General features: G+C 30.6%; 1 protein-coding gene across 3 annotated transcripts in view; it reads left to right on the forward strand.

Annotated features, from left to right (window-relative positions):
• Positions 1 to 23,759, forward strand: part of LOC113510927 (TWiK family of potassium channels protein 9-like) — a 403,012-nt gene that overhangs the window by 170,733 nt on the left and 208,520 nt on the right. For all 3 annotated transcript variants that reach the window (XM_052895843.1, XM_052895842.1, XM_052895844.1), the window contains one exon: positions 13,874 to 13,927. The gene's annotated coding sequence lies outside the window, so the exon portion shown is untranslated. The remainder of the gene's footprint in view (positions 1 to 13,873; positions 13,928 to 23,759) is intronic.

Consider the following 23,759-nt stretch of genomic DNA (forward strand, 5'->3'; position numbering starts at 1 on the left):
ATGTTTTAAAGTTTCAATATTTATGGAAATAATTAAAAAAATAATGGTAATTTGAAAAGAAATTAATAGAATAGAATATAATTTCACAGAAATTACAAAAGAGGAAAATCACAGCTTTAAGTCATCAACAGCGGCCATATTACTCATTGTTCGTAGCATCATATTTTGATAGGTATGCACCTAAAAGAAATGGGAAATTTGGATGTTTGTTATTAAATCACACTTATTTGTAACATTTTAATTAAATTTAATATACAGATAGACCACATTCTAAATTAACACACAGGAATTTCATATATTAATTTATGTGGATAAAATTAAAATTTTCTACTTTACCTGTATCCGTTGTTGTAAAGAGAAAATTTTTTGGTAGTCCATACTATAATAAATTATAAAATTTTATTCAATTATTTTAGGAGATCATTAATTTCTTTCATCTTCGTCTATCCCTCACAGATTATATAATAACGCAAACGGGATTACCAATTCATTTTCAGTCATTATAAAAAAATACATATTAGACAGAAAGTTGTATGCATATAGTGAAGACATATTTATTGTCACAGTATTGGTATCAAATAGTCACGTTATGTTTTTACCAACAAAATTTATTTCGACTATTTAAATTGCGGATATAGTCAGTGTTTATAAAATACTTGGCACAAAAAATGTTTTATAAATATAAGTGAGAAATTGATGGATTGAAATTGTATGGATATTTTCTATACAGCTCTGTCCACATATTTATTCTTTTATTTTTATGTACCTTTTCATATTCAGAGTGTGATAGGATTCAATCTCCAGAGCCTTTGTGGAAGTCGAGAACTTCACTCATGCATATAATCGAATTTTGCACATACGTATTTTTCTAGGATCTACGTTGACAACAATAAGCACACAACACATGTAAGAATCAATAGGCATATGAAATGAATGCCTAACGTGTATATATATATATAGGATATATAGATATATATGATATTTGTGTGATTGCGTTAGTGTTAACAATCGTTAAATGTACAAATATTAATATTTTAATATTTTTTATTTTAATAACAGTGTATATAATGAAAAAAAAAAGTAGCTAACATAAAAAATATACACAAACTAATTTTCTCACTTGTTTAGTAACATAACTATATAAAAAGCAGTTTTGATAATCGTAAATGACAAAACCTTTTCACCCCATAAGTATTTTTGTTCACCCCTTAGGTGGTTTTTTTTTGTTTCTATCAACCCCTTTAGCAGTTCGAATCATCCTATTTTTTACAAAATTTTATGTGATATTGACTATAAATTAATTTACTTATTCTAAACAATAGTTACAACCTGCCGTTTATATATTCAGAAGTACAAATACATTATTTATATGCTTTGAAACATATTTACTGCGAAAAATAAACTACAGCTGAAATATAAAGAATGTAAACATTTGAAAATTTTCACACTATAACTTTCAAAGTAGATTTTCAAATAGATTAATATATATTTTGAATTTGAAAGATAAAAATGTTCACTAAAATTTCATTCGTATCATGTTTCCTACATGGAAGTTTTTCCTGATTTTTTTCTATTTACCCCACGAATTCTATTCACCCTGTTCTACAGTACCCACACTTTAGCAAGTGTATTAAAATAATTCATAAGTACATCTTTATAAGACAGCTTCGCACAGTACAATAGTACTAAAATCTAAAACATCGACTCGTTTTCGTATTTTGAATTTTATTACCGCATCTAAATTACCCTCATTTTTATTTAATGCGAAAGGCTAGAGAATATTTTTTGATTAGGTATCAAGTATCACGTTCGAATTGCGTAAATAAAAAATAAAATAAAAAAAGATGACCATGTTCTACTACATTTTATACAGGAAGATTTTTAATATATATATGTATATACATAAAACTTATTATTATTATTGTTCTATTATTGTATTATTATAATGTTCTAATTATGGTTTTTGGTGAGTGCATTGGTAAATCTGTAAAATAACTCAAAAAATATTATAATTAAATAAATAAATATGCCAATTTCTCGTGTGAGAAATTAAAAGTGTGATTGCAAAATAAATACGTTTTGAAATTTCAAATTATAATCGTGAAACCAAAATAGAACCATAGTGTTGCAATTTTGTATTTTACATCTTTCCTGAATTCAATACTACTCGCAAATGTTTGAAATAATTGAAATAAATGTTGCTGCTATGTGAATACTAGTTTTAGGAGTTATCTATTGTTATTGCTGCGTTCAGAGCGCTCATAACTTTAACTTTAGCTTATGGAAGTGTGGCAACACCACAATTATTTGTCAATTTTCAAAAACAATTTAACAGTTTTCAATGTTTCTAATTGGATTCGATTTTGGGGTTTTGGACCGCAGTTAAGCATTGTCCGACTGAGTTATCAAATTGCGCGAGGAAGAATAAGGTTAGTTGTGGGAAAACCTACTAGCATAAAACTCGTCTTTTACGTATTACATTTTATTGATAGGATTCGTTTATTGGATTTAAATATTGTGTTGACGTAATTTGTGACGTTCAACCGTTGGAACGGATTAAATATAGTATATATATCTAATTATAAATTACCATTTGTTATTGTTATTCGTATTAATATTAAATATACCTACTATTGGTTTTCATAACAGTAATTGGTGTTCACAGGAGTTACAATTAATATAAGGATTATTTTTTAAAGTGAGAGAGTAGTAAACGAGGATGCAGTTCACCTTATGGTATGTATTAATTACCGTATCCTATAGACATTAATACCAATAGAATTCAGTTGTTTGCATACTGCTGGTCTTTTAAAAAGGGGAATATATTCCTTTCTTAAAGATACTCAAATCATATTTGATCGAAATTATTGCTATAAATAGTTTGTTCTTCGTGATAAATGTTGACTATAAGAAATGTAAGTTCAATAATAATAGGATGTTAGTATGATGGTGTAATTTAATAATGAAAAAAAAAAATGTTGCATAGTTTCCATCTTTTATTATATCGTGTTTTCGCTGCAAAGTAGCTGTTCTTGCATGACTGTGTTTTCATTAAAATAGTAGTTAAATCTCGGGGTGTGGAGTCTACAGGAATGGCAAAGTATGAGAAATAAATCATGGATATTATAGTGTATTCTGTGATGTATAATATAAAGTAATTTAATTACAATTTCCATTATTTATATTATATTATTAATATCTTGACTCATTTAATGACATTTATTAATTTAATTCTATTTTAATGTTTATCAAACGCAAGGCATGGTGTGGTTGCCTATAAATGTAAGAACAGTTAGATCTAATCTACCAGTATATTGTATTGAAATGTTTAGCTGTATCTTATGTTGGTAATCCTATAAATAAATAAATAACATACTGTTTATATTTACAGGCAACAGTTATAATTTTTTATCACAGCTATTAACTCATTTGGAATTTCATGTGACATAAAAAATATTTCAAAATTCGGAATTCTATACAGAAATATTGTCTATATAAGAGTATTAATTTCTCTGTAATTTGATTCTTTCTTGGTAGGTAGGTATATAAATATCCTACACAACTGGAAATAATGCCATCTCGAACATATTCGTTTGAAACTTAATGTATTCTGCTCACCACCGTAATTCGATTTTCATACTAATACCCTTTGAAGTTTGTGTTTTATACAGTGTCAGGGTTGTCAATGTTTGAAGTAATATTTTAATTAAATTGGTTTAAAAAATATCTAATCTTGTCTACAACATTTTGTTTCTAGCTGTATTCCACTGTTTGGACGTGCGAATCAGTATACGTCTTGAAGATACAACGATACGATTGAAGATATAATTATAGCCTACTCGTGCACTAAATCTTTATATTTATAACATTTTTTACCTATAATTTTATTCGTGAAACTGGATTATATTTATTGATGAGAATAACGCGAACGTGTAAACCTAATTTTATAGTAAACCTTTCAGCCGTTAAGGTACAAGAGATCACAAATAAACAAACAATAAAAAATATTTATAAAATTAGTAAGGAAGTAAGGATACTCAGAAGGATTTATCTACAAGAATAACATTTGTTGTTCAGATAGCTAGTGATAAACAGATTGTTTTATGTAATTTAGGTGTACATGTACATCCTCACTAACTAAACATACTACTCTGTATCTCCATCTATTTTAGTATGTTTGTTATGTTTTCTCAATAAAGCTATTAAACTGAGTAAATAAATATTAGATACTCTCAACATAGCGAATATAAATTAAAGGGAATGCGAGTGATATTTTGATAAAGACGAAGTTGTATATAACTCTATTAAAACTGCTAGTTTGATATAACATGTTATCGCTTTTTGTTAACAACGAATAAAATATGAAACTCATAAAGTACGGAAACTAATTCGACATTTGAAAAGGTAAACTCAATTTATATTTAGTTTAACAAATCGAATTTGAATAGTTGGCAACCCTAATTATTGGAGAGTACACGGACAAAGTGGAACTTCCCGTGGACTATAATTAGAGTCGATTAAAGGTCCATAACACAATATAGACAGCTCGTACTCGGTACAATAATATTAGAACTCCAACAATTTATACTGAACTATCAGAGCCCGGCTCAATAATTGTAATAATGGTTTTAGTTTGTCAATTTTCAGGTTTTAGGTACATTTGCAATTAGACTTTCATTAAAATATTATATAGTATACCTAATACAGTTCGGTGTTACTATGCAATGAAAATTATAAAAAAAACATATTTGTACTTATGAATATAGTTTGTGACTGTTATACAATTACATAATCCTATACTATAATGATGAGAACACATATTTGTATTTCGCCGTGTGGTTCCGGCATAGAATAGGCTACCCCTTCTTTTCTCGTGAGTGTTATAAGAAGCGACTAAGGGGGGGGGGGGGATGGGCAGCAGCGTCTATTAAAACATCTTCTAAGTCTAATTGCGGTTGCCAATCCGCCTGCCAATCATGCCAACTACTGGCAAAACCCCCCAAAAGGGAAGAAGTTCAGAAGTCTAAATGAAATATATAATAGGAAATATATCTTGTAATTATTTTTTTTGTATACCGCCATATTTCTGGCTACAATATGAAAATAATTAGTTTTGAGTTAGCTGTAATATTATTTAAGAGAATATTGGTATTGTTTTGAGAAATAAATATCCTAGAACGTGCATATAAGAGTGTCGCGGTGTACTATCTAATTAACAGTTTTAAATTAATCCGTATGTGGTCGTGAGTTTTATCAAAATTTTTAGTGATGCATATTATTATGTTGAAAGTTTTTTATTACTACTTTATAATATAAGAACGATTCTAGATAATAGTATAGTTATATTTAAATAACTATTTAATTAATGTAGTTATAACTGGAGGCAAGGAAACCTTACGCCACTAAAAATTGTAAATTTGAAGTAATAAAAAAAAAGAGTGTAAACAAAACGTATATCAAAAATCGTAATAAAAAACGTATATAAAAAAAAGTTATAATGTAAACATATCATAGAGGCCGGCTGGCCAAGTTGCCAACATAAACTGTAGTCAATGTAATATTCTAAGAATTTGTTAGACAATTTAGTAACATTCGATGTTGGCTCTGCTTTTTTTATACAACATAAATTGGCAAACAAGCCTGTTAAGAAGTGATAACCATAGCCTATAGACATGAACAACAACATGGATATGATAAAGTACTCTCATACATTGTCATTTCTAGATTGTTTTCATAGCCTGTAATTTCACTGCCATATACCATTATTTAGAGCAAAATGCAGTCATTTATATGACTTTATTTCGTATTTATACACGACTGATTAGTAGCAGGAATACTATTGGGATAGTATAAAATAAAACAGACAACTTTATACAAAATCTCTGTTAATAAACCATGGAATATACGTTAGTAAACAATTAATAATACCATAATTTCACATGTTTAAAAATAATTAATGAAGTTTTGATTATTTATTGTTATTTCCGCCCTTAACTGTCCACTGTTGAACATAAGCCTTCCCCATAAGGTAGTTTTGCCAGTAGTTGCCACGCTTGGCAGGCGAGTTGGCAACCACAGTTAGGCTTTTACAGATGTTTTAAGAGGAACGCTGCTGCCAATCCTTCCACCATAAGCTCCCTTAGTCGCCATTTACGACACCCACGGGAAAGGAATGGGTCGCCCATTCTATGCCGGGGCACACATGGCGTATAGTAGTTTTGAGTATAGCCAGTTCTAATAATTATAAGAATTACATACTATGTAAATATTGATGAAGTTCAGACTCTATGAATAATTACAAACTCTTCGACCGTTAGATTTAAAATATTGGCAACAGTATATCAGTGTACCTTCATAACTTATGATTTATATATTTTTCTTTTGGCATCCAAACATGTATGTAAGTGATAAATTCAGAGTGTCAACCAATACATTCCTAACACCCGCGCCGTACTAGGTATCAATCAATTTTTTGCAAAGGAAATGTATTCGCATCCATCATCCTATGCTGGTGTCATGTGTGCTCGTTAATATGTCTACATTCATAAGAGAAGAGCGATTTGCCCTTTGAAGCCCTCGATCTAGAATATACGAAATATATCTTAGTCGACATTATATTTGCCAATGGTATTATGGATTTATTCCGTATGGATGATTTACAAAAAAAATTTTCGTTAACAATTGTATATTTCGCAATGTTCGCGTAATTTTAGAAATAAGTATGAAGTTTGTATTATAATACACAAAGTACAATCTAGACTAGAATATGTTTAAATTTAAGAATTTAAAATTTTGATCATTGACCTTGCAATGAGTACATAATTAAATTAATTACTATACTCAATCGTTTTTGATATTGTTTCGATTTCATCAAGAAATCTTTAGGGCGAGTGGCTGCAGAATGGAACTTATAATAAGATAAGACGGTTGTGAGTTCAAAAGGATTCCTATTCTTCAATATTGTTTATTTTAACGAGAGACAGAGACATACAAATGTATATACATTCAGAGAGGGAGAGGGAGCGAGAGATTCCCGCACGATAATTTACTGTAACATACTTGTATGTAACTATATACATATTACTGTACGCCTGAGTGTAAATTGTCTTTTAAGTAATTCAGGGCACTTATGTAAATATAATCAATAGAAGATAAATAAAATGTATAAAAAGTGAACTTTGTTCTGTAAGTACTTTATTTTATTATATACATGGTGTTGATGGTCTTGTTTGCAATTCCTAATAAAATAAAATAAATATATATTAAAATAAAAATAACCAATTATTAATTTAATCGCTATCTTATATTATTTGTACCAAACCTGCGAGTGCCCGCCGTAATCTATTTGACACTGTTGTTTTTCCATACAATAAATTTTATTGGGAACATGTGATCATGGTGCGTTCAGTTTAGATAAAGCTTAATGAATCCTTTTCGTTGTTCGTTATCCATGCCTGCTCCCGGTTTATACGGTGTAATACCGAATTGATATCGCAGTAATTGGATACACTTGGGAACAACATCAAATTAATTAAGTGCAAACAAAACAAAATTGCGCTTTGTAATAGATGTTTTGAAACAATATCTTTAGCGATAATTATTAATTTTGATATTTTGTATACAGATTATAATTATAAAATCTTTGATTACTTATCTAATTTAAACGAAATGTATAATTGAAATCGGCTAACAAATGACAAGGATTTTTCGTTAATACTTTTAAAAGAACAAATCTTTAGATGAAATGTTAAAGAAATCTATATGGAAATCAGTCTAAATATAATAAATATATTTTAAATTGTATATTTACGGTGTATTAATTTAAATTTTTTATTGACAGTCCGCTGATGGAAAATATCGATAATAACCCAAGTCAATCCGGCCATGGTGGATTCCAATATGCTAGGTAGAGTGTGGGCACGTCACATATTACGTTCACCATAAAGATATAATATTATAATAATATATATAATAATAATAATAGTCAATAAATACGTCTTATTTCATTAGAGATTAAATTAGTGAGTTGTTATCATTTTATATTCTATTTCAATGAGATTGTCCCCCTTATGAGGGAAGCTATGTTCAGCAGTGCATAGTTAACGGTTGATACAATAACTACTAGATTGTTCTACCATAAATGAGTTATGTTTATTGCTGTATTTCAGTTTTAAGATTTATGTTCGTGAATTCATATGGTTCGATGGCATAAGACTATAGTCTATAGAAATGGCAACCTAAAAAAGTACAATCAGTGGATGCAGGTAGTTCAGGATCGCCATTAAAGTAATATATGGGTGAAGCTTATGTTCAGCAGTGGATAGATAACGGCTGATATAATGATGATGATGAAGGGGTGCAGTAGTCATTACAGTGTTTCATACATCGTTCATTGAAAGAGAGAAAAAAATAAATATTTTTATTCAAGTAAGCATTTTTGAATAGTCATTTTTTCATTATCGCCTATTCGGAACGCAATTTTAGCCAAGAACGGCCGTAGTGTTGTCGATAAATATAGGCGATGGTTACCACTTACCATAAGACGAATCATCAGCTTGTTGGTATGTTTCATAAAAAATATCTGGTAATATGTTACTTGCTTCCCTCTTACAAGTGTAACTCCTGCGTTTATTAGATAAGAGATTTGCATACAAGAATTTGTCTCGAACATAACCACCGTTCAGCATCAATCACAACGTGACAAAGTAGGCCAATCTATCAAACACGGCCCGTGACGTTAACGTAATGACCTCTGAAAAGTCTGATCTACCCTTTTATTTTTCATAGACCACGACTTTTTGTCTAATCATCATGTCTAATCGACTATACATGACTGTGACTTATGATTCTGTTCGAAAGAGAGATGGCGTAGATAGAACACGAACACTTTTTCGTTTGTTGGAAGATGAGTAAGTATGTTTTGTAGTTTCTTAGTAACTGTATTTTTTTTAAGAAGCGGGATCATGTAGTGTATCTTAATAGCACAATAAAATTAATGTTATAAGATAGTATTTAAGTAGATATTTATTCACTCATTTAAAATACGTATGGAATAATTATTTAAAATTTATGTATGTACTCTAATAATAATTTACCTAGAATTGGTAGAGTTAGCAATATTTCTCGTTAGCGTAGACGTATGTATACGTAATGACAAATATTGCTGTCTTGTTCTATCACACACAGTAGTGTTAACGGGAGTATCGATATATTCGTTTGTCACTTATTCACGCCGTAGTCGTGAGCCACTAGTATTTTATTAGTTTTAAGTAAAGTCTCTATATTACTAATACAGTGTTATTTATTGGTGTGTACGCTACTGGCAGTTTCCAGGAATGATATTTGCAATCGATTCGGAAGCACTATTATTTATTTCTGAAACTAGCTCTTACCCGCAACTTTGTCCTTGTGACTGAGATATGTTCAGTGACCGAGATAAAAAGTCTATAACCTAAAAGTAAACAGATAAAGTCTATAACTTTTTCCATCCTATATAATACATGTATGTATACCAAATTTCATAGTAATAGGTTATACTATTAAGATGTCAACAGATAATAAAGGAACAAATTAAATTTTACATTTATAATATTATTTCCATTATATCATATCGGCTTTTAACTGTCTATTGCTGAACACAAGCCCATCTTGGGAGGTTTTTTAATAGTTGCCACGCGTGGTAGGTGGATTGGCAACCGCAGTTAGGTTTTGGAGATGTTTTAAGAGGGACGCTGCTGCCTATACCTCGCTTTCCTTAGTCGCTTCTTATAGCACCTTTGGGAAAGGAAGGGATGGCCTATTCTATGCCTGACCACACGGCATTATAGGCATTATACTCGTAATATTAATAAGGATTAAAATTTCAATTTTATATTATAGTGAAATAATTATTTTAGGGACTAGTTATAGAGAAACATTTTTTAGTAGAATTGTATCATTGCTTTGTAATTCTTCATGGTTCATATAACTATAGTTTAATTATAGTTTTTTTTTTTATATTTTATTTATTTTTATGTTGTTATTACATATAATCTATGTATATGTAAGTGTTATGTTTTGTTAAAATAAATTTTCATTCATTCATTCATTCTATAGTTTTGCTGAAATACAAAATTGATCCTGTAATTTTAGACACAAATTTAGAGACCCCAAAGTGTTTCCATAATATATATAATAATCTAAGAGTCAATTGAATCGTACTGAATTTATGAGTGATTCTAGTGGTAAAACCATGTTTCACTATAGCGTAAAATTTGTACGTACAAAGTGAAAATAATAATTTTACAATTCACAAGTTTTGTGGGCCAATAATCTTTCCCAAATTGATTATGTTCGGTAAGTGATTGGCTTTCTACAACTTAGAAGTTTGAAATATGAGTTCCGAAGATAGGTAATTAATTTATAAAACAACTTTGAGCAACAACAGATTTCTTATTAATTTATGGTTTATTTATGTAATAACAGAGGCAATTAGCACTTGTTAAGAAAGAAGCTGTTAAGATATTGATTGATTATTTTGTATTATTAAAATATTGAATTTTTTTTTATTAAAATTTAAATTGAAAGACCCACCTGATAGAAGGTAAGCGGTTACCATGACATAACATGTCATAAACATGAGCAGTACCATGGACATAACAGAGTATATTGTTTTGCCCATGATACCTCTCATGCGTTGCTATTTCTGAGGACTCAGGTGTTATTCCTCTGTACCCTGTAAATTCACTGCCCTTCAAACCGAAATACAGCTATGTGAACACAACTGCTTCACGGTAGAAACATGAATGGGACAGAGGTGCCCATCAAATGACTTTTGTACAAAGTTTCCCTTTGGTAAAGTTGTATGAGTAGAAATGCACTTTGCGTTTGTGTGCTTGTTTGTCGTGCGTGTGTATGTGTGAGCGCGCGCGCGCGCGCGCGCGTTTGTGTGTGTGTGTATACTGTTGATATTAATTTGACATTTCCTAGTAGATAGAACTAGGATTCGAACTATGTACTGCTAGAAAGTACTCAGAGACCTAATTATCCAATGCACTATACGTAGATTCGTAATCAAAACAGAAAATAAAATGACGTTCACAAAATTTGCTTATCTGTAACGACTTTTTAAAGAAACAAGTCCTCTTCATACGAAGTGTATGCCCCAAATGCGGCAATAAGGCTCGTACGAAGTACTCGGATACAAACAGATAGTAAGACGGAGTTTGGCCGAAATTCAAACTCGAAATTTTGGCACGTGATAATGGACAGAGAGCTCGTTCCACGCTTGGTACTTATTGTAACAGCTCTTTATCTATAAAGTATTATATTCAGTTACGACATGATAGATCTTTGTTTAACATACATACGTTAATGCTACTATCTATATTCCGCGGATTTAAATGCATCACGCATTAATAAAATACGCATAATTGTATGTAATACAATTATGTTATTATAAATAAAGTAATTTTATAATTTAGTTTTGTATCTAATGGGTGATTATTATCTATGAGGGGGGGGGGGGGTTCTTAAAAAAGGCCTATAAGTACTCTTAAAAATATCTTTACGCATAGTTGAAAGCATCGTTCGCATTGTGGACTGGACTTTTGTGATGGACCGGGCCCATTCACCCCTTTCATTAAATACGTTTATGTTTGTACCACAGATTTGATTATTTTCAATTCAAATAATTTATAACAATGTTAATATGGACTGAGGAATAGCTAACTTGATATAAGTTTGAATTTTAATTTTAAATGAAAACGCCCTAACCCAAAATAAGTTAATTATATTATTGTTGTATAATGTTCTATGAAGAAAACGTAACGATTGGTATGTATTTTCTTTGTATCTTTTGTATTATTTACGTATTGTATAGAAAAACCATTTATTTACTATTGTAGAAGCCTACCAAATTAATGGATTACTTCATTACTGAACTATTAATTACTATATGCTTTCTTTTATAATCCACGTTAAAAAGGAGGAGGTTCTAAATTTGAATCAAGTTGTGTTAGTATAATACGAGTAATGCTTTTTGTTACGATTTATGCTGCTGTTTTGAGATTTCGATTGACTGACAAAATTCCATGTTCTAAATTCAAATATATTTTTTAAATCTATTCTATCTATAAAATGTAACGTATGTAGATACATTTCGTAGATTAAATACCTAGGTGTTTTTAATTCATTTAAAAAATAAAGAATTGTAACATTTTATCTTTTTAATATTATATTTCTCAAGTCGTATTTAAGTATTTTTATGAGTCTTGCAGTTGCACTCAATTATAATCTTCCGTTATTATCAGTGAGGGCCTTCTGGAGAATAAATGTCTATTAAAAGAATTAAAATTCAAAGTCAGCTCTTAACGGAATTGAGATGAATTAGTTTTATTTCCTTTATAATGACTTTAATCTCTATTTCTAGCTATATGTTGCGGCGCTTTTCCGTTGAATAATTATATAAAGTATTCTATATTTACCTATGCCGTGTGTGCCCTGGTATAGAATGGACACCTCTTCTTTTTCCGTGGGTCTCGTAAGAGGCGACTAAGGGAGGGCGAGGGATGGGCAACAGCGTCTTTCTTAAAACATCTCTAAAAGTCTAACTGCAGTTGCAAATCCGACTGCCAAGCGTGGCAAGTACTGGCAAAACTCCCTTATGGGGAAGGCTTATGTTCAGCAGTGGACAGTTAACGGTTGAAATAATAAAATCCTATATTTTAAGTTAGGGTATAACCTATCTGCGTACCATATTATATTTAAATGCGTCTATTAGTTTGTGCGTGAAAAAGCAACAAACATCTATCCTTACTTATAAAATTTCGCATTTATATAGTAGTAGTATAAGATAGAAGGAAGGAGGGGGAGAGGGAGACCGAGACATAGTTACATCAGGCAGATCAAGGAAGGAGCTGGTGTCGTGTAGTATCAAGAGGTGAAGAGACTCGCTGAAAATCGTAGTGATTGGCAAGAGCTCCATCGACAAGAGCGCAGCTCTTAAATAGATAGATAGATAGTAGAAGTGTATATATGATGCCTTTATTATATTACTTGCGATCCGCCCCAGCTCTGTATGAGTAGATAGACAGAAAAATAAATTGGGCTTAAAAAATGTTATTGCAATTTCCTAAGGATCTCTAATTTTTTTAAACTAATATATGACCTACGTAACTCGCTGATATATTTTTTATTTTATTTATTAAAATATATAGCTTTCTATAGACGAAATAACGTTTAAAATTGGTCGTATAGTTTTTGTAGTATGAGTAGGTGAAATTTGTAGTAATTTTTTTTTATTCAACTTAGAATGGCAAACAAGCTAACGGCCCACCTGATGGAAAGTGGTAACCATCGTCTGTAGACATGAACAGTACCATGGACATAACAGAGTATACTGATTCGCCCATGATACCCCCCATGCGTTGCCATTCCTGAGGACTCAGATGTTATTCCTCTGTACCCAGTAAATTCACGCCATATCCCACCCTTCAAATATCTATTATACATAAATATTAATGATATAAGAAAATTGTCTGTACATGAGATATGTTTAAGAAAAAAATATATCAGTCAGTCTGTCTGTTTGTCTGTATGTTTATTCCGGTAATACGCAAAAATTACTGCACTAAATTAAACATCATTTTTATATATATATATATATATATATATATAAATTAAATATGGAATATATATATAATACTAGCTATGCATATGTATTGCGTATAAAGTATGGTTGTATGCGATAATTATTAGCACATTTACTTATTTATTATCTTTCTGCACAAGTTGGCGAAGAGCCGTTCATTTCAATTAGTGAAGAATTTCATCCGAAGTGTATTAAAGCGTAATTTCTCCACATTTCACTGAATGTACATTTGCTTCGTTACAGGTAACAACTTTGGCGTCGCTCCAAAAGTCACAAAGTCACCTCCCACTTTAATAAGTAAGTAACTTTATTATTTCGACGAATAGTATTCCTTTGGAAGTGTAAGTTAAGTATGTTCTAGAAAAACTATAAAGAGAATGACTTCTAAGTTCTAAAAGTTGTTGAACAAGAAATTTTACTTAATGCCAATTTATATTTTATTATTTTATATTTGTGCGTTCCACAAATTACTCAGCGGGCTATGGAGAGGGCTATGCTCGGTGTTACTTTGCGTGATAGAATCCGAAATGAGGATATCCGCAAAAGAACCAAAGTAACCGACATAGCCCGAAGGATAAGCAAGCTGAAATGACAATGCGCTGCTCATATATCTTGAAGAACCAACAACCGATAGAAAAGAAAGGTGGCAACCCCATACGGGTAAACGTAGAAAGATTCTTGAATGGCAACCCTGTACAGGCAAACGCAGCGTTGGACGAACCCCACTAGATGGAGTTATGACCTCAAATGCATTGCAGGTGGCTGAGAACAGTTCCTTATGGCAATCTATGGGAGAGGCTATGTACAGTAGTGTAATGTGATGGCTCTGATGTTACTCTTAAAATTATCACCTTTTGAAATATTTATTACGTATTCAATTTATATAATTGTACAAGTACAATACATAGATAATATGACATAATATATACAAAGACATAACACCAAAGTCATGGGGAATTATAACGCACGAAAATTTAATGTACGTTACTATATATTTGTATGGTATTTATCTATATTACTGTATCTGACTATAGGAGACGGTTTTAACAATATTAGTTATCAGCATATTTGCCATTCTACGTATTATAAAAAAAATGTATTAAAAATAATATATTTTCTATATCGAAATATATAATTTTTAGAATATACTATACTAACACAGATATAAAATTACTATTTGGCTCCCAGTATTAAGATTAAAATAACAATTATTGTAATAATTAGATGAAAATATGTATCTATTTATTGGAATGTTTTAAATAAATAACAATATAAAATTATAAAATAATATTTATTTATTTATTAGTACAAATATGTGTACATGGCGGACTTAATGCTAAAAGCATTCTCTCCCAGTCAACCATAGGGAAGTGTCAGAATACCCGAATGCGGTACTACTAATTATTGATATACATACATACTAAAATTACATATATAAACGAATAAATATATATGAATAACAAATATACTTACACATATATGATATATACTATATTATACACGAATTTGAGAATAATATAAAGCACTTACTAATAATACGGGGTAAAATTGGCAGATCGCGAATTATTTTAAAAGGAAATGCCAGTGTTAAAATGAGAAAGGGTCTGCATAGGAAGAAAGAATGTACATGAATTGATACAATACAGATATGGAATGCTAAAGTGGATAGATGTACCAGGAGACTTAGACTAATTTATTAAGATCAATTACATTGAGTTCTATTCAAAGGAAGAGTCGAGTCTCTGGAACCGGCGTGTATGCACGAGACGAGTTATGAAAGTGCAGGAAGCAAGAGATGTATGTATAGCGCTCGAGCGAAACGGGAACGAGTCACTGTAATAAAATCTTTCAGTATAAATACACTAACTTCAGTTTATTACCATAAAACTTTCATTTAGAACTTTAGAAGTTACTACATGTTGCTTCTAATGTAACTATGATATTACTAGATGGATTTCGCGACTATATCGCATGAAAAGTTATCATATGTTTTAATGTAACATATAGCCTATGTGTCTATTATTTTCATTGTCATTATTAAGGTTTCATTATCAGGAGGGGATTTTGTATAAGTCGTTTTCTGGAGTACCTTTATCCCATTCGTGTTTCTACTGTACAGCAATTGTGTTTGCATGGTTGTGATTCAGTTTGAAGGGTGGGATATGGCAATGAATTTACAGGGTAAAGAGGTATAACACCTTAGTTAGTATCGTATCATGGGCGAAACAGTATACTGTGTTATGTCTACGATACTTTTCATGTCTATAGGTAACGGTTCCCGCTTTCCATCAAGTGGGCCGTCTGCTTGTTTGCCATTCTTGTTGAATAAAATAAAAGTAATAAATATTCAAAGTTTAATATTTACAATACTATACTAGCTATATCTTACAGTTTTATTAGCGTGAATCATTATAAAGTGTCTTATGTTTTAGGTGAAAATATAAGATATCTGTATATCTCCAGAAAGTTTCGCATCTGTTATAGCACTAGGATTCATAAGATTTATTAAAGTTCTACTGGTCCTACCTCATCTTATCATCCCGAAGAATGTTATCATATAAAGCGATAATGATAATGCATATAAACAACATATTGCGGCAAGAAACAACAATAGGAGGTATTTACGCAGATAAATAGGCAATTTTATTCACTTGTTGTCTGGATTACTTAGGGTTGGACCCCACTTAACACACTCACAAGTAGCAATACCGCGCTCATAATAAGAACGTCTTTTGTATGTGATATTACCTGCTCTTCATATACTTCCCAGCTATGAATTTTAACCTTTACGCTTTCTATCTTTTCTTTTTTAGCCTCTTTTCGTAACTGGCTCAGGTTGGCAGACAAAATGCTGTTTATTTTTTCAATATGAATTTACCCAACATATTCTCTTCTTAATATAAATTTGGGAAGATGAGCAAAATTATGATTTTTTTAAATTATTTGCACTGAATTATTTTGATTTGATTTTGTGAACACAAGGGGGGTAAACGAGCATGCGGCTCACTTGATGATAAGTGACTATCGCCCCCCCCCCCCCATTATTACTTCATCATTGGGGAAATTGAAGATGTGCTGCTGGAATTTTTAAAAGGATAGAATACATATATTCTCTTTTCAAAGGCAAGATGTCGTATCTATTAGGAAATAACAAAATCTATAAATCTATTGCCATTCATCATCATCATTTCAGCCATTATTCATCCACTGCTGGATATATACAGTAAGTACTATCTTTTATAACGTAGAAAAAGAATGCTGTTATAAGGTAACAATCTTACTCCATGTGTATTAGGAATTATAATGTTACCCCTGATAACAATTAAAGATGATTTTAAAATGTATTATACAACTATACGTTATACTAAGTCTATGTTTTTAAATATAATTATTGTATGAATCAAATCAAATTAAATTATTTATTTGTAAAAAATGCAGGTTATTATTAAAATATAATATAGAAATAATAAATATACATTCTACTTATAAGATATGCAAAATTTAAAAGTAATCCTAATGTATTTTACATTAGGGTTTTATCTAATATCAATATCCAATCATTATTATATAAAAAATACTATTCTTTTCATACATAATTTCGAATAAAATTTATTTATTGCATGACTTATATAGAATTTTACAAATAATAATGATAATATATACTTTTAGGTATGTGTGTCTGCGTGTGGTGATCATGTGGAGGATTCATGTCAGACCTTGCATTCTCAAAGTTACGTAATAAGTTCTGACAAAGATAAGGGTGTTTATTTGATAATAAAGTAATAATTCTAAACCTATTTCACCTGTCGTGGTCTGAATGATTAGGAGATAATGGAGGGCATGTCTGTTTTTTGTTTAAAGTAATACATTATACTCATATATTATAATAACATTAGTATTTAAATAGCATCAGACGATATTATGACTGGGCAATTTCTACGCCATTGTAATAGGACTTAGATAAAGTTAAGCACTGAACCAGAACAGTGCACGTTCACACGAGTTCAGCGTTTCGTTGTAAATTCAATACCATCTCAATATAGATATTAAAAAAAAAAGCGAATAAGTTAAATTCAGCAAGCATCATAACACTCATATATCAGAATTTTTCTTTTTAAAAAATTGATTTTTGATGATCTAAATGCTCATAGTATATTTCATAACTATTATCTATTTAAATGTTTTCAAAATAATAGGTATTTCGGTATACATCTAGTGTTTATTTTTAATTGGATAACTTTAAATGTACACAATTTTTGTGCACTGTATTACCCATTTATCATTCCCTATCTCACTGCATTAGGTTGGCAGGAAGAGGAGAGAAGGCTTATTGCACGCGTCTTTAGAAATTCTTTCTCAGTGGATGTTTACATTATAAAATATACCTATATAATATATTATGTAAATGTACCTATATGTACCAAATTTCAGGCTTAAAAGTCTATATAGATTTAGTACTTTTGACTATGTGTTCATAAGTCAGATAATTTTCTAAGTAAAGATTAACATTTTTTATTTGTATTTTTGTCTCAAATCTTTGCTCAGATATTTAATTAAAATATATAGAAGTATTATAATGTGAAACCTTAAAAATTCCTGCGATAATGAAAAACTTTGTAAAAAGTCAATTACACAGTGAACAATGTAGCTTAAGATAATGTTCGAATAATAATTTAAAGGACTTGAGGAAATTAAGAATCCTCGAGTATCCAATAAGCGTTTTAGCGATTTTAATTATCGACACGTCCCGTCATCAAGAATCAAACTCCCAAACGGAATGTATAAGTTCAATTGGCAAATTAGAAAAGTTGTTCAGCACGCCCCTTATTTCAGGTGCCTCTGAGGTACGGAATGAATGGTATGACCAACTTTCTAGATGAAACGGGTGAATGAATCTCGAGATGTAAAGTTTTATAGAACAAAAATGCAAGTTCTTTATGAGGTTTTGAGTGTCTTTTGATGTCACTTGGGACTTTTATTGGAATTAGGAACATGCACATAGATTATTACCATTCTATTTACTTTGATGTCGATATTATAAAGTTATTTAAATAAATAAATAAATTATATAACTTAAATGAGATTCTCTTAAAAATATGTTGATCTCACCTGTTATTACGAGTATATATAAGTGTGTAAAGATGTTTGAATATTTGTTACTTTATCACCTATCATGGGGGGTATCATGGGCGAAACAGTACACTCTGTTATGTCCATGGTACTGCTCATGTCTATAGGCGACGGTTACCACTTTCCATCAGGTGGGCCGTCAGCTTGTTTGTCATTCTAAGTTGTATAAGTTGTATAAAAAAATATATATAATAAATTTGTAAAGAGAATTACCTAATTAAATAAAACTGAACTTGTATCAAAAGGGGGTAACGACTTTTTTCTTCAGGGTCGGCAACGTGTGTGTAATATTTCTGATATTGCAGACATTCATAGGCTATCGTAACCACTTACCATCAAGTGGGCCGTATGCCTGTTTGCCACCACAGTGGTATAAAAAATTAAATGACCTGTATATTAATTTACGCATGTAAAATCGCGAGAAACAACTAGTGACATAAAAATGTACCTGTTCAGAAAAGTAGGAATTTATTTTAAACTGATAAACTTATAATTATATTCAAGTTTTACTAAATCTTCTATTAGGCATGAGTTATTAGATAGTTGTAACGAAAAAAAAAGCAATTGAAGATGTCTAAAATTCATTTGGCAAAACAATTTTTTTTTAGAAACAATCGTCTTTCTTTTGACATTATTATATAAACTTGATCATATTTCTATTTGTATTCGGTCGCTTTTCAATAAAAATAAATAAATAAGCTAAAATATATGTAGGTACCTACGATTATTGAATTCTCTCTTATCCGATGTCATGTGATGATATTGAATCCGCCTTCCTTCATATGTGATCGTTCACAATTGAATAATGGAAAAAATTACCAGATGATACTCAGGTTTTCTTTCAATTCTCATAATATTTACTTTTAATAATTTTTATTTTCATGGTGATGCATATATTAATAAAATAAATTGTTTTTATATACTTTTTGCTACTTATTTATTGTTACTTGTGAACTTTGGAAAATGATATATTATTTGTTTTAATTTTATTAAACACTAAAAGACTCATGTTGTTAAATTATGTTCTTAAGCATTTTACTTGGTGTTTTTTAATGTAAGTAAAAGTTCGATTAATGTTTTTAGAAAAAGGCAATAAGACTTGGAATTTGGACAGCACGAGTCCGTCTGTCGTGTCAGTTAGTTGTAAATAATTACATACCTAAATGGAGTTTACGTGTCGCGCATTTTATTCGCGTAATTTATTAATCTGTTCTCGACAGAGTACTTCTATGAATTAAAATCAAATTAAATTCTATGTATCGAACCTTCTCTCCTTCTAGGAATAAGTTCGCTATTATTCTTTACTATGTAGATGTAGGGAATGTCCTGCAGTTACATAATTTAGGTATGCTGCGGTATTTATATATTGGGGGAAAGGAATTGTAAGTAATGAGGTCTAATTTCCCTATTAAGCATAAGAATAAGAATAATTTATTTGCTCGAAATGTGGTACAAAGGTCTTAAATGGTTATTACTAGCAATAGGGTTTTTTGTATCAGGTCGACTTCTACGCGGTTCCCTCTAGATAAAATTTTTGGGTTATTCTTGTCGAATTTGTCACGGTGGGCTAACGAACTTGCTTTCATCCTGACCTATCATCCCTATCAGCCTTATATTCCGTCCATCCTTATGTGCCGTCAGCAGCCCCATCAGAGTATACCGATAGCTAATGCGGTGTTACCATTTCATTATCACCCATTAAAAAAAAAGATATATATATATATATATATATATATATATATATATATATATATATATATATATATATATATATATATATATATATATATATATATATATATATATATATTCGATCGGATTCTTTATTTTGACGTTATATACTGGATAATTGACATTTGACAAACAAGCTGACGGCCCACCTGATATATATCTGTACCATTATATAAAGATGCCATTCCTGAGGATTCTGTTATTTCTGTACCCTGTAAATTCACGCCATATCCGTAATATATATCTGTTATATAAAGATATTGCTATATTTTACTTACCGCTGGCATTGTTCTATTTATGTTTGAAGTTATAAAAAAGAAATGGACTGGTTGTCCTTTATACAGAATATTAAATGATCTGATAAGGATAACAGTGAATATATTAAAAGATGAGTATAATATAAAACCTTCCTGTCCTGACCCTTTCATGTTTTTGGTGCTAAGCAGCTATACTTGTGTGGCTGATTCAGTTTAGAAGGGTAGGATATGATGTTGAAATTATTAGGTAAGGGGTATAATATCCTAATCTTCAATAATGCCAACATATTAAAGATACCATGGGCATCAGGACATATTGTGTGATACATAGAGCTTTTTATGTATGTGGGTGATCCTTAGCACTTACCATCAAGTGGGCTTCAGATTCTTTGCCATTCTATATTACTTAAAAAATATACCCTATACTTTTTAAATCAAACCTCATTTAAAAACTCATTGAAGACGAAGCACATTATTTTTATTAATATTTTTATTCCACATAGAGTTGTAATCGAAATTTCTAGATTCATTTCTTTTTGGATTCAAGTTTCTAATACCTTAAGATCAAAAGTGAAATCGGCTCGAAAATACACTTCTCATTTAAACTAATAGAAGAGAATAAAAGATTTTTATCCATCATGAAATTCCCTTAGAACAATTAAACGTCTTCCGAACTAATGAAATCTCGTGAAGACAATGAGATTGCTCCCACTTTAATTTATTTCTGGATATAAAGTTGGATATAAATGACCAAGAGCCTAAAATTCTATAAGTAGATTGAATTTTACAAAACTTGTCGTGAAACTAGAATCAATTTATGATGGAATTAATTTAAATTGGTATAGTCAAATTATTTTACTAATAGTAAAAAAAAACTATCTGAACATATATTTACATTATCTGTTGAAGGAATCTTATTCATTTCTTCCAACAGAAGTGATAAAAATAAATGTCACTTAATCACACCAATTGCCTAATTTCAAGCTAAGATATTATGTATTATGAGAGTTAGGCAACAAACAAACCTAAGGTACACAAACCCCAGTCAATCCGAAAAAGTTCGTTTCCTAAATTAATTCATCTAGGAATCGAACTCTCATTTACTCGGATCAATGTACCCACTACTGCGTCGTGGAGTTTTTCATTATATAAGATTAACACAAAATACTGTTATTTCTGCAGTACTCTGAATTTCTGTTTCTAAAAATTGATAAAAAAAATTATAAAGTTATAGATTTTAGTTAATTTTGATCTTTAATGTTGTTAACATATAGTTAAATTCTGTGATAGGAACTAAAACAATGTGTTTACAGGTTTTTTTTTAATGGTTGAAAATGAAATAGCTGCCTACTACCGATAGGTATATACTTTCGGGGTACCACTGAGGGATGATATGTCCAGACGTACGGCTTTACTAGACCTATTTTATCCAGGTAAAGCAGGTCAGTTAGCCCATCGTGATGAATCCAACAATTAGTAATTACGACAGTTTCCAGGACAAACATCGTGGAGATCGATCCGTTAGAGAGTTAGCAGTGGGGTTGCTTTTCCCTGTTACTGACGATCCTTTTTCTCCCCAAAAATATTGGCAATAAAAATTAGATATGTAGTTACTATTACCTGTTATTGTGTCGCGTTTAGTCACGATCGTGTATTTAAAATGTCTAAAACCTGTAGCAATTCGTCTCTTCTTCTTATTACTCCTTAAAAATGTCATGGGCCTTGTATCAAAAATTTCACTAGCGATTCTTGGATCGAAAAAATAACGATTCACGTATTTTTATATTATAAACTTACTACTCTAATTATTTTTTAAGTTAAAAGTCTGATATTAAAAGTTTCTAGGTTTTTCATTATTATATGAAGTAGTTTATTTATTTAATTAACATTACTTATCACACCTGTAGCAAGTAATATTCGAACATGACTTTAAAAATTCAGATATTTAGACTGGGATTCGAATTTGGAACTAACGGATTGTACCATGGTATAATAAGGAAAAAGTATAGTAAGTATACAAGTGTGTCAGTAATTAATTTTACATAAGATTTAATTGTGAAATTTAAAAATAACTAATTTCGCACTGGCAATATTTTGCTTTTATTACTAATAACAAAAGTAAATCATGATTAAGCACAGCATTCTAGAAATTGGAAAGTATTGCCTAACCAGCAGTTACAGTAAATTCTCGTCCCCAACTGCAACTTAAATCCAGCTTTATCCTTCCTGGCTCCATCTAAAATAGAACACAGCAATTTTCAGTGGTTTCCCCTTCCTTGCAATGTTTATAAGTTAAAAATGTGATATACCTATTTAGTGACCGGTAAGCAGATATATAGATTGTAACTATGAGATAAATGTAAAGTAATAGGTACTAATTAAAATGGCTTTAATTTGAGTGATGATGTGTTTATATGACTAGTTTTATTTTTAGTCGTTTTATGGACATATATTTTTGCAATTTTCTGATTTCTTATTATTATTTTTTTACACAACTTACAGTAGTAAACAAGCTGACGGCCCACCTGATGGAAAGTGGTAACCGTCGCCTATAGACATGAGCAGTGCCATGGACAAAACAGAGTATAATGTTTCACCCATGATACCCCCATGCGTTGCCATTCCTGAGGACTCAGATGTTATTCCTCTGTACCCTGTAAATTCACGCCATATCCCACCCTTCAAACCGAAACACAGCCATGCAAATACAACTACTTCACGGTAGAAACACGAATGGGACAGAGGTACCCAAGCAATCGACATTTATACGGTGAATTTATTAGTTTTGTAATGAGTGTGTAAGTATATATTTTTTTATTAAATTTTAGTTATTATTTTTTATTATTACCCCTTATTGCGAAATAAGAGTTATTTGCTTTTAGGGTTTGCATGAAATTCGAGTTGACTATGTGTAATATAACACATTGTCAATAGACACTTCCTCGAGCGAAATAGTTTTCTCAAATATTACGCTGCTTTAGAACAATTACCCTGGTGTTGGTCGGTAGTCT

The sequence above is a fragment of the Galleria mellonella genome, unplaced genomic scaffold (genome assembly GCF_026898425.1).
Source record: "Galleria mellonella isolate WM207_F2 unplaced genomic scaffold, CSIRO_AGI_GalMel_v1 utg312, whole genome shotgun sequence".
Lineage (NCBI taxonomy): Eukaryota > Metazoa > Arthropoda > Insecta > Lepidoptera > Pyralidae > Galleria > Galleria mellonella.